The following is an 11,143-nucleotide window of genomic DNA, read 5'->3' on the forward strand; positions in this document are numbered from 1 at the left end:
GGTTTGCCAGCCTTTTTCCAGGAGTAGGCCTCTTAGAAGCCCTATTCTCCGAGGTAGACTTCGGTGAAGTCCCAAAACTTGGAGATAGGTCTCTGTAAAGCCCCATTCTCTGAGGTAGACTTCGGTGAGGTCCCAAAACTCAGAGATAGGTCTCTGAAGCCCCTATCATGGTCTGATAGATGGTTTCCCATGCTAAGCAGACTCCACTGGAGTTGGCGTGGCATAAATTAATTTGAAATCATATGTCATCACTATGTGAAGATCATTGCTATTATTTAGGCATATTAAATGTCAGTTATCAGCTAAATGAAGTGGCTTTTCATACCTCAATCTATAACCCATATTGCCCCCTCTTTCCCTTTATTTCCTCCATTTCCTATTCTCTGTGAAGTGTGAGGGGAGGTTGGCTAAGGGGGAGAGGGAATTGCTTATTTTCCTGGCTCTGCTACCTAGCTTGGTACCAATACCACTGCTTTGAATAATCTGTGGAGAGTGTCAGGCAGCCCAGAAGACAAATCAAATCTTGGACTGAGTTCTGTGGTTCCACCTCTGTGGAACTCTGTTGCATTCCTACAGTGCCCTGCTTTTTACCCCACCTTTGGACCGACAAGAATTCTCTGGCTTATTTCCTGTCAGACAACTGGAATTCCTAACCTGGGTAGTTGCAGAAAATGGACAGTAGGTGGCGAGCGCTCACCATAACATTGCCTAGAGAGGGAGAAGAAAGTTGGTGATGGCTGGACTCTGGCATATCAGTGATTATCCTGGTACCATACCTTGGTTGCACCGTGTTCTGCCTGACTGAGGCACGCATGACAGTACTGATATCTGCCAGTTTTCACTCTTGCATGATATAATACTAATTCACCCTGAGGAAATCTGTAGTAGAGCTGCTACCTCAGTCATTTATATACTGTAGCTTCTCAGTTCCAAATGTACATTTTTGCTGTAAACATAATTAGTCTCTGAGCTGGGTGCTTATGGCTTAAGCCTATAATCCTAGGTACAGTGATGGCTTAGAGACATCGGAGTATCATGATTCAAAGCCACCATTGGCAGGAGACACCCATAAGTGGTGCTGTGGCTCAAAACTGGTAGAAAACTAGTCGTATATAAATAAAACGTTCTGTGATAGTGCCCCAAACGCTTAGGTGTAGCCACACAGTAAAGAAAGAGATAAAGACAGATTGTCCCTTGGAGGAATTAACAATGTGTCCTTTGTGAGGGTTAGCATCTGTTTGTAATTTTTACAGAATCATAAGTTAAAAGATTTACAAGCCGGGAGCTGGTGGCTCACGCCTGTAATCCTAGCTACTCAGGAGGCTGAGATCTGAGAATCGCAGTTCAAAGCCAGCCCGAGCAGGAGAGACCATGAGACTCCTATCTGCAATAAACCACCAGAAAACCGGAAGTGGCGCTGTAGCTCAGGTGGTAGAGCGCTCGCCTTGAGCTGAAGAGCTGAGGGACAGCGCCCAGGCCCATAGTTCAAGCCCCACGACCGACAAAAAAGAAAAAAAAATTACAATACAATAGTTTAGCTGGAGTTAAAATGGAGTATTGGCCTTCACCATTCAAAATAGAATTAACCAATCACATTCAAAACTCAAACCAATATTTTGTCATTTTCTCTCCTGTTTAGTCACAGATTGCATTTTCGTTTCTATTTATAATTCCTTGACCCAAAACTCTTGTCTTTCTCATACAATACCTTAGAATCTTATAATTCAAACTTTGGTCTCATGGTGCCTGCAATGATTATTTTTAATCTCAATTCCTACACTGACCCACCCCCACTCTTCCTTGATTCATTCATTTCATGAGAGGAAACTGGAATTCACAACCATGGTGTTTTCAGAAAGTGGACACTAGATGGAGTTTGCTCACCGTCGTTCTCTTGTTCTGGGCGAGGGCAGGGAAAGGAAGGTATACCCATCACACTTGGTGGGTAGTGAGAGCTTCTTGATTTTACTGGCACCATACAGTGCCACCTCATGTGATTCTGCCCGCCTTGTGGTCCTGCATTACACAGTACTAATCAGCCCTGAGGAAACCTTCAACAGACCTGAAACTACAGTTGTTATAGATACATAGCACAGCTTTCCAGTTCCAAATCAAAGACAATTTCCCCTGTACAAAATGAGCCCCATTAGCCTTATGCAGCTGGCGCATCTCTGTAACCCACAGCTCCTTAGAAGGCTGAGAGAAATGTAAAGGTCGTTTCCAAGCTGGCCTAACAGGGTAGTCTTTAAGTCTACTGTGAGATTAAGGATTTCCCAGGAAACCACATGTGGAGCTGTTGCCCAAAAATGTATACTAGTAGCTGCCTTGGGGAAAAAATTAAATAGTGAAAATGTAAATATCAACACCCAGGCACTGAGCTCAATCCTCACATCCAAAAAAAAAAAAAAAAAAAAAAAGGTAAGGAAGAAAAGAAGAAATAAAGAATTCATTTCAATTTTTTGTTTTGTATGAATCATTTCCATGTGATATTTCTTGTATTTTTCAAGTCTATTAATATATTATGTATAGAACAGTACCGTAAGATTGCTTTCTTGTAGTGTTCTTATCTTACGCACTCATTAACTTAGGCCTTGGCCTTTGCAAAAGGTAGTTCTCTGAGAGGCTTCCTGCCTAGATTTCCTGATAACAGTCTCTTCTTGGAATTCCAGTTTCTTCTAAAAGGTCCTAAGCAACACTGCAACTCGTTGCCATGACTACATTTACAAGACAAAAGTTATCTCAGTTACCTGTGGAACTCTGCCTCACTACTAGCAACACCCACCCTCTATCTTCCCTTCTGGGTGTGGGCGGGGCAAGCTGACTAAATGTTTCCTGGGAGGCTATTGTTTTTTTGTGGGCGGGGAGGGTCCGGTCAGAGGACCTGAACTCTGGTCCTGGATGCTGTCCCTCATCTCTTCAACTCAAGGCAAGCACTGTACCACTTGAGCCACAGCGCCACTCCCAGCTTTTTTCTTTTTGCTTATGTGGTGCTGAGGATTCCAACCGAGGGCCTCAGGCATGCAAGGCAAGAGCTCTACCAGTGATCCGCCTTCCCAGCCCATGGGAAGCTATTTTTTTTTAAGTGGCTCCCCAGTTATCTGTTATTATGGCATTGAGAGGCTGGGTTGTGAAAAGACGCGCAAGACTACAATTAGTACTTAAAGTCTAGCGCCAGTGGAAGCTTACATGTATGCTTTCTAGAGTGGCTGGAGCACCAGTACTGAAAAGAAGATTACAACCTGTCTGGAGAACTAGGACAATGATTACATGATTGGTGAGTAAATTTCCTTCCCATTCCATTTTCACCATGGTTTTTCACTCTAAGAATCCAATCTGTGGCCTTCTTAATCCTTTTTTTTTCCACCCCACCCCACACCCAATAGCAAGGGAAAATCCCCCTCTATTCTCTTTTCTCTGTCTTCTCTAGAATCACTTGCAATATAAACCAATATAAGCCAATTGAAACGTATCCAACAGAGGAACTGGCTTTGAAGTGGCTATTGACTAGTGTGGTCCTAGACCATCGTGTCCAGAAGGATAAATCGATGTGTTTTGAAAGATCCTAAACCAAATGTACTTGTGATCATGACCCAAAGCGTGAGGACAGGTACATTTCTGTCCTCCTAATTCCAGCTTTGATCCTCACACGTCCGGTTGTTATAATACGTTCACAGTCATGCCACTTACGGATATTACGTCTTGTGTCTTCTCTGCAATATCTTAAATGCTCAGAGAAGTTACACCTTCTGACAAAAGGACAGTATGTGTGTCACACACATGGGGACACACACACACTCTGTTTGCCCGGAGTGCTGTGTAGCTTACCATGTCCAGTTATAGTTTAGGTCTAGCATCCACGTAGGAGAGAAAACAGGTGCCGTTGGTTGGTCGGTCTGTCTGTCTCTCCGCCGGTCTGTCTTCCCCTGGCATCACCTGTTCTAGGTTCTTCTCCGCCGCCGCCGGCACACCCCCCCCTCTGCCCCTCCCCCGCTCCTAGTCCATCAGTCCATCCATCTACTTCCCTGTAACTGACATAATCTTATTCTTCTTCTTTGGGGAATGGATGAATAAACTTTTACCTTGTGGATATTGTACACACACCCTAAGGTGTGTGTGTGTGTGTGTGTGTGTGTGTGTGTGTGTGTGTGTGTGTTGACGGAATAGAGTGTTTACCATGCCTGACCCCCTGGCTCTGCCTCTCTACACGTCTGCGATGCGATGTGTGTGCTGGGGCGCTTCTGCCCGCATATGTTCCCAGTGCGAACTCCAAAGAGAAGTACTCCCGCCGGGCCTGTGGGTTCTAACCATGCTTCACCCCCCTGGGAGATAGGATCGCCCCTCTGACCCCCCCACTCTGTTTGGGCCGGGGCCCCTCGTCTGTCTCTCCCTGTCTTTCCTCCTAGGGTTCCCTACCTGCCCTCCCCCCAGCCCCGCACACACACACACACACACACACACACACACACACACACACAGAGTCACAGACACACACACTCACACACACTGTGCACCGCCACACTCGGGTCCAGGTCCTCCACCACAGGCATGTGAGTGATGATGCCTCTACCCTCCAACACCTGTGTGTCGGGTTCAGATTCATCGCCTCATGCCCCGAATCCTGCTCCAGAGAGAGTGGCAGAGCCTATTAGAAAAGGCTAGCTGTTATGACAGGCTAGAGTATGAACCGGTGAGAAGGTCGCTCCGTCCGGTGCCCGGGGATAAGCGTCACACGGGTGCCACCTCCCCTTCCTTCCCCACCCAGCCAGCGGCTCTCGTTTGGCTTTCCTGTCATTTAGTGATGGGTGAGTGGACTCACGCTTCCCATGGCGCTGTCACCGTGGTTTTCCAGACCTGTGTGCGTGACGTGTACCTACTCTCTCTGTGTTAGAAGAAACCTCTCTCTGGCCTTCCCCTGCCCTTTCCCTGCCTGTGAAGGGGGGGGTGGGGGCGGGGGGAGGGAGCGTGTTGTGGGGCGGGCGGGCGGCGGACTTTCACAAGTGAGTGGGTGCCTCCCGAGGGCTCGTCTCTTGCTGGAGCCGACCCATCATTGGGAGTTTTTTGTTGTTGTTGTTGTTGTTGTTTTCTTTCTGGTTTCCATCTGGGGGAAAAAGAAAACAAAACGTACAAACACCCCCCCCCAAAAAAAAGACGGGCGGGCAGACGGTGGGACGAGCGCTCACTTGCCCTTTTCTGGCCATGTTGGGTGGGGGTGGGGGTCTTGCCACGGGCGGCGGAGGTCGTGTGGGTGGCCGGTTCGTCTTCTCTCGTGGTGCAGGCCTGCCGTCTTTGCCGCCCCTTCCTGCTTGGGACCGATCCCGGCTTCCCGGTTCTCGGGTTCGGGCCGCTCCGTTCGGGCGACTCCCGTCCTGGTTCCTGGTTTCACTTTGGTCGCTGGCGGCGGCGGCGGCTCGATCTCGGTCTAGGTCTCTGGTGGCTCTGGTGTCGTTCGTGAGGTCGCAGAGAGGACCCGGCTGCAGGTCCTGACCTAGGTTGTGCCTCTCGGTGCGTGGCGGTGGGGAGTGAGGCGATTCGTTTCCGTGTTCTGTGTCTCCGGAGCTCAGAGCCGGCCGGCGCGCGCCAATCCGGGATACGGCATCTCGGTGGAGTCGGTCGTTGGAAGGCGGTTGTCGTGCTCCCCCTGGCGTCCTCTTTGATATGACAGTCCCCTCGTTCTCAGCCGAGCGAGCGACTGAAGGAGGAGGTCTGGCGGCAGCGAGCCGGGCGGAGGCCCGGCCTCTGCCGGGTGCCGGGCGCGACTGTCGCCGTGGTGTCACTGTGGCGCCGGGGCGGCTGTTCTGTCGGACTTTGCGCCCGCAGGCGAGCGCGGGGTGGGGCCGTGAGTCGCCGCTCTCTCTTCCCGTGCCTCCGTCTGTGCCGGGGGTGGCGGCTTGGTCGGGTCGACCAGTAGTCCTGTCTGGGCCCGACGCCTTGTCCTCCTCCCCTCCCGTAGTTCTGTCTGGGCCCGACGCCTTGTCCTCCTCCCCTCCCTCGCCCTCTGGTCTTTGAGGGCGAAAGAAGGAGAGTACGAGGGACGTCTCGGGAGTCGGGGGAAAGGGTCCCCGGGTGAGCCGCTAGGTGGTGGGGCCGGTCCCGGCCCGGACTCGGACCACCCCCCTCCCCGGAGTCACCTCCGAGTGAGCGCTTGGCACGTGCCGGGCACGAGGGCCTGGGTCGCCGGCCCCGTGTGGCCTTCCTCCACGGCCTTCTCCACGGCCCCGGAGGCCGGAGGACAGACTTCTCCGGCGCGAGGAGCCGTGGGCACGGCCGAGGCGAGCCTCGGGGCCGGGACCTACCTACTGTCTGCGGTGTGCGCGATGGCGGGGACTTGCCCGGTGGGCCCTGCGTAGGGGAAAAATCGAGGCGGAGGGAGCACCTCGGGAGTCGGGGACCCGAGCCCGGGAGTCCCGCGTGTGTGCGTGCTGGCGGCAGGGTGCTCACCACCGACCCCGCGCGGTGTGGGTGTGGTGGTTGGGTGCCTCTCGGAGTTGGTGCCTCGCGTCTGCCGGGGGAAGGTTCCACGTACCGCTCGTGCCATGAGCCCGTGCGCACCCGGGGTAGTGGGGCGGTGCGTCCCCTGACCCCGCTCCCGCCCTCTCTCTTCGTCTGTCTTCGCCTTATGTGGTCGACCAGCTGTCCCTGAGAGTTCCGTGTCTGGCTCTGTTGGGGACGTGTTGGGGACAGGTGTCCCCGATGTGGTTTCCGAGAGGTCCCTGTCGCCAGCGAGTTGTCGCCCCTGCGTGACCACCTGGTTTTGGCGTGGTGACGTGAGGATTTTGTACCTGCAGGAGGGTGCTGGCATGCTGTGTCCCAGTGGCTGTCAGCGGGTCTTTTGGGGCTCTCTCGGATGCTGTGTGCCGGGCCTTTCCCGTCTCTTCCCGGTCCGGGTCCCCCTGCCCTTCCCCCCGCACCCCAGGCTCCCGCTGCCCTGAGCAGGCCTTGCCCCTGTGGTGGCTCGTGGGTGTGGTGGTGGTGGTTGGTTGGTGGCTGAGTGAGTCTCGTCGTCCTTGATCTCTCCCCCGCTCCCGGTGCCAGATTCTGGCCCTTGCCTCGGCACGCCGAGGAGGAGAGTGGTTGGTTGCCTGGGGTGCATAGGTAGGCCCGCGCGGTGTGCTTCCCTCGCCGTGGCCGGCTTGAGGAGGAAAAGGCGGGGGGCGAGTCCTGCCTTGCCTGTGCGTGTGCGGCATCCCCGTTCTGCCGTCGTGCTCGTCTGACCTCCGTGGCTCTTTTATCGCCCCTAGCTCCAACTCCCCCGACCTGCCGCTTCCCGATGGCGGGCCTGGTCGGCCGCTGACCTGCGCTACTCCCGAGCGTTGTCCGTGGTTCTTTTTCTTTTTTCCTCTCTAGCTTCTTTCGGCCCTGTGCCCGGCGGAGGTGTCCTGGTAATCCCGAGTGCCAGGGACGCTTAAGCCCGTGGTATTTTTTTTTAATATTTTTTTAAGGTTTTTTTTTCTTTTTTCTTTTTTTTCTTTTTACCTCGCTCGTTACTCACGAAAGGTTGTCTGTCCTGGCTACGCTTTTATCCCAGGCTGTTGGCCCTCTCGGGAGCCGAGCTTCCTGGGCCCCACCACCTCCCGAGTGCCGTGTGGCTGTCTTCTCCGCCCCCTCGGTGTGATTGATGTGGTGACGTTGCGATCTCCTTCAGGCCCGGGCCTAAGCTGCGCCAGGCGAGGGACGGACATTCATGGCGAATGCGACCGCTCTTCTCGTTCTGCCCGTGGGCCCCTGCCATCACCGTCCCACAGTGCCGGCGCCGGTGGTGTGCAGGGAGGCAGGGGTGCGGCAACCGGGTCCGGCTGCGCTCTCCCTGCCCTCGCCGTGAGGTCGGGGACTTGTACACGCTGGAGGAGGGGGGCGCCCCTGATCTTGCTCCTCTCTTCCCGTGACTCGTTATCGGCACGGGGGTCGGCTCTCTCAGGGTCGGTGCTCCGTGCTTGCCTGTGCTGTGTGGTGTGAAAAGCCGCGCCTTGCGCTCTGCCCTCTTGCGGTGCTCCCGGAACGCTCCCGGTCGGTTCTCTCAGGTGCCTGAGGCTGAGTGGTGGTGTCGTTCCTGATCCCGGCGTTGTCCGTTGCCTTGTGCCAGCCTGCTGCCCGTGGTGTGTCCCGGCCGTCCTTGGGTTCGTGGGGCTTGTGCGAGTGAGAGAAGTTATCGCAGAGATTGACGTCTCTGCTGGGGGGGGGTCGAGGCGGTTCCCCAGAGGAGCGCTCTTCCCTTGTTGCACTGGGCGGTGGCCTCCCCGCATGAGCTGCCGCCCTGGTCCTGGCTTGTCTTCCCTGCCGTGTCACCTGGCTCTTGTTGCACCGGGGGACCTGAGATGTTGCAGTGGGAGGTGAGCCGGGCCTGTGCGGGCTTCCCGCCCGTGTGCGCGACTTTGCTCTGGCCCCGCACGGCAAGGCCGACCGACCAGGGTTGGTGTTGCTGCTCCCGCAGACCCCCCCTGCCCCACCCCTCCCTGCCACTCGTGGTGGGAAGGATGGACGCCTTTGATGTGTTCTGGTCCCGGCGGGGTTCCCGTCGGGGTTGGGTGCGGGCCACCCTCAGAGTGAGGAGAGGTTCTCTAGTGATCCTCGTTCGGGAGGCAGCGTTCGCTGCCGGGTTGGCGGGGGCCCGCCCCCGATGGGCTCCCGCGGCCCTGCCGCTCCCTGTCCCGCTTTTGAGCGTTAGTGGCTGCCCGCGTTGGTAACTGCGTGCCCGCGCCTCCCCCCTCCGAGCTGGGGGAGGGTCCCGCGGGGCCTCTCCCGGGCCGTCGTCTGGTGTGGTGAGTGGAGGATGTTCCCGATCCGTCCCCGCCCCTGCCTCGCGCGCCGTGTGTCGAGTGGCGGAGCCTGGAGCCTGTGCTGGGTTGCGATGCAAGGGTGTGTGGTGTGTGGCTTCCTGGCCTCGTGCTTGGGGTGCCGTGGGGTTTTGGGGGGTCCCGTCCCCCTCCCCCTCTGGCCCCTGGCGACGCTGTTCCCGAGCGTCTGTGTGGGCCGCTGCCCGTTGGCGACGACGGCGCCGTGCCGGGCGCTGGGCCCCGCGGTGTTCCGGGGCCGCCGTGCCCGTGGTGGTGTGCTGCTCGGGGGGGTTCTGGCCCTCCGGAGCCGAGGATCCCGGTGTGTGTGGGCCCTTGCTCATGTGGCCGAAAAAGAGGCGGTTGATGATGGGTGCTGTGCCTGGCGGTGTGGATGGGTGCGGTCGGGGCCCTGCTGGCGCGGGTGGCTCCGCAGGCGCTCACGGGGTCTTTGAGGCGTGTGCGAGCTGCCTTTTCCCTCTCGGGCCTCTTTTGGGGGGGCCCGCCGCTGCAGCGGTGGGGGTTTCCGGTCCGCTGGTTGGCCGGCTCGGTGTCCCAGGCGTTGCGCGGGACCGCCCAGGAGTTGGGGGTGGTGAGATCCCGCGTTCATTTCCCTGGCATGCCGGCTGTGCCCAGAAAGGTCTCACCTCCCCGCTGGTTTGCGGCTGCGCCACCCGCCCGTGGGGGGGGTGGCCGCTCGCTCGCTTGCCTCTCACCCCGGTGACTCGAACCGATGACCCTCCCCGCTGCTCTTATTGGGCTTCCGGCATGCCCTCCTCACCCGCATCAGCCTTCCGCGATCCTCACTGGTTTGGCCTTGGTGGCCGGCCACCGGCCCACGGTCGAGTTGGGCATGTGTGGTGTTCTCTTGGTGGGGGGGACGGCGCTCGGCTTGTGAGGCTGCTCTCCCGGTGTGGGGGAGGCACGTCATCGCGGCGGCGGTGGCTTTTGAAGGGTCTTCCCGGATTGGTTTTGCTCACGACGCGAGGGCTCCTGCCAGCGGGACCGCCGGTACGCCACGGGGGCGGTGGCGGTGAGATTCCCGCGTGCGTCCCTCGCTCGGGAGTTGGCCGTCCGGGGGCCCGAAGCCGGCGTGACGTGTCTCCTCCCTCTGGGTGCCGCCTCGCGTGCCTGCACGATGTCGTCCCGGGTTCCCGCGCCTCCCTCCTGCTTGCCGTGCCAGAGGCTTGCCCGCATCGTCTCCTCCGTCTCGAGCCGTGTGGCTTCGTCCCCCGCCCCGGTCCCGGATCCGGGGCGTTGTGCTCTCGGCGTGTCGCCGCAGCGTGCCCGGTGCGACCCCAGTTCCCGTGCCTGGCCCCGTCCGCTCTGTGCCGGCGGTGTCCGCGCGTGAGCGTGCTCGCGTGCGTTGGGTTTGGTGTCGCCCGCCTCCCGGGGTCCCTGCCGCCGCCTCCAGCCGCCGCCGTTGGCCGGTGACTTGTCGCCGACGTGTCGTTGCCGCAGACCCCCGACCCCCTGCCGGCACCGCCGGTCCGCGGTGGCGCGGGTCGTTGTGCACTCGGCCCCCGCGTCCGTGCGAGCGAGTGAATTCGGGCCGGCTTCTGAGGGAGGCAGAGAAAAACCCCGTGGCCGTGTGGCGTGTGTTGCGTTGTGTGCGTCACCCCCGGCTTTCTGGCCGCTCGGGTGTGTGCCACGCGCGACCCGGCCGGCTGGCCGGCTGGACCGTGGACGTTGGCGCGCCACCTCCGGGTGGGGAAGGGGCCTGGCTCTCCTCCCCGTCCGTGTGTGCGCACCGCCGCTCCCCTGCCCGCCGGGCCGGCAGGCGGGGTGTCGGTGATGCGGTGCCCTCGCGCTTTGGGCGCGGTGTGGTGCCCTTCCCCCCCCCGGCCACGGGTTCCCCTGCCCTCTCCGTGCTCTTCCTCTCTCTGCTTGTCACCGCGCGGTAGCCTGCTTGTGCCCGTGTGCCCGCGCTGCCGTCCCAGATGGTGGCGGTTGGGTCGCGTCGGCGGCCGGCTTGGCCCGCCGGTGTCGGTCTTCCTGGTTGCTGCCGGCGTTCGCTGGTCGGCGGCCTCGGTCTCCCGGATTGAGGTCTGCGCCTCCCTCCCTTCCCGCGCCCGCTCCGCGCCCACCCTTGTGTGCGCTCTCGGGCCGGTCGGGCCTGCCCGGTCGTTCTGGTGTGCGGCGACCCGGGATCCGCCTCGCTGCCCTCGCTCCCCCTCGTTGGCTCCCCGTCTCCTCCTCGCCATCGCCCACTGGCCGTGAGGGAGGGGTGGGGTTCTGCCCTCTCCTCGCTCACGCTCCTTGACGTCTGGTCCCCGTGGAGAGACAGACGGATGCCCCGGTTTGCCCGTGTTCCCTCTCTGCTCCTTCCGCCCCCCCCCCGGCAGGAAGGAGGTTGGGGGGTCGTGGGGTCGGGT

This window comes from Dipodomys merriami, unplaced genomic scaffold (genome assembly GCF_024711535.1).
Source record: "Dipodomys merriami isolate MVZ:Mamm:240054 unplaced genomic scaffold, mDipMer1.0.p SCAF_944, whole genome shotgun sequence".
In the NCBI taxonomy this organism is placed as follows: domain Eukaryota; kingdom Metazoa; phylum Chordata; class Mammalia; order Rodentia; family Heteromyidae; genus Dipodomys; species Dipodomys merriami.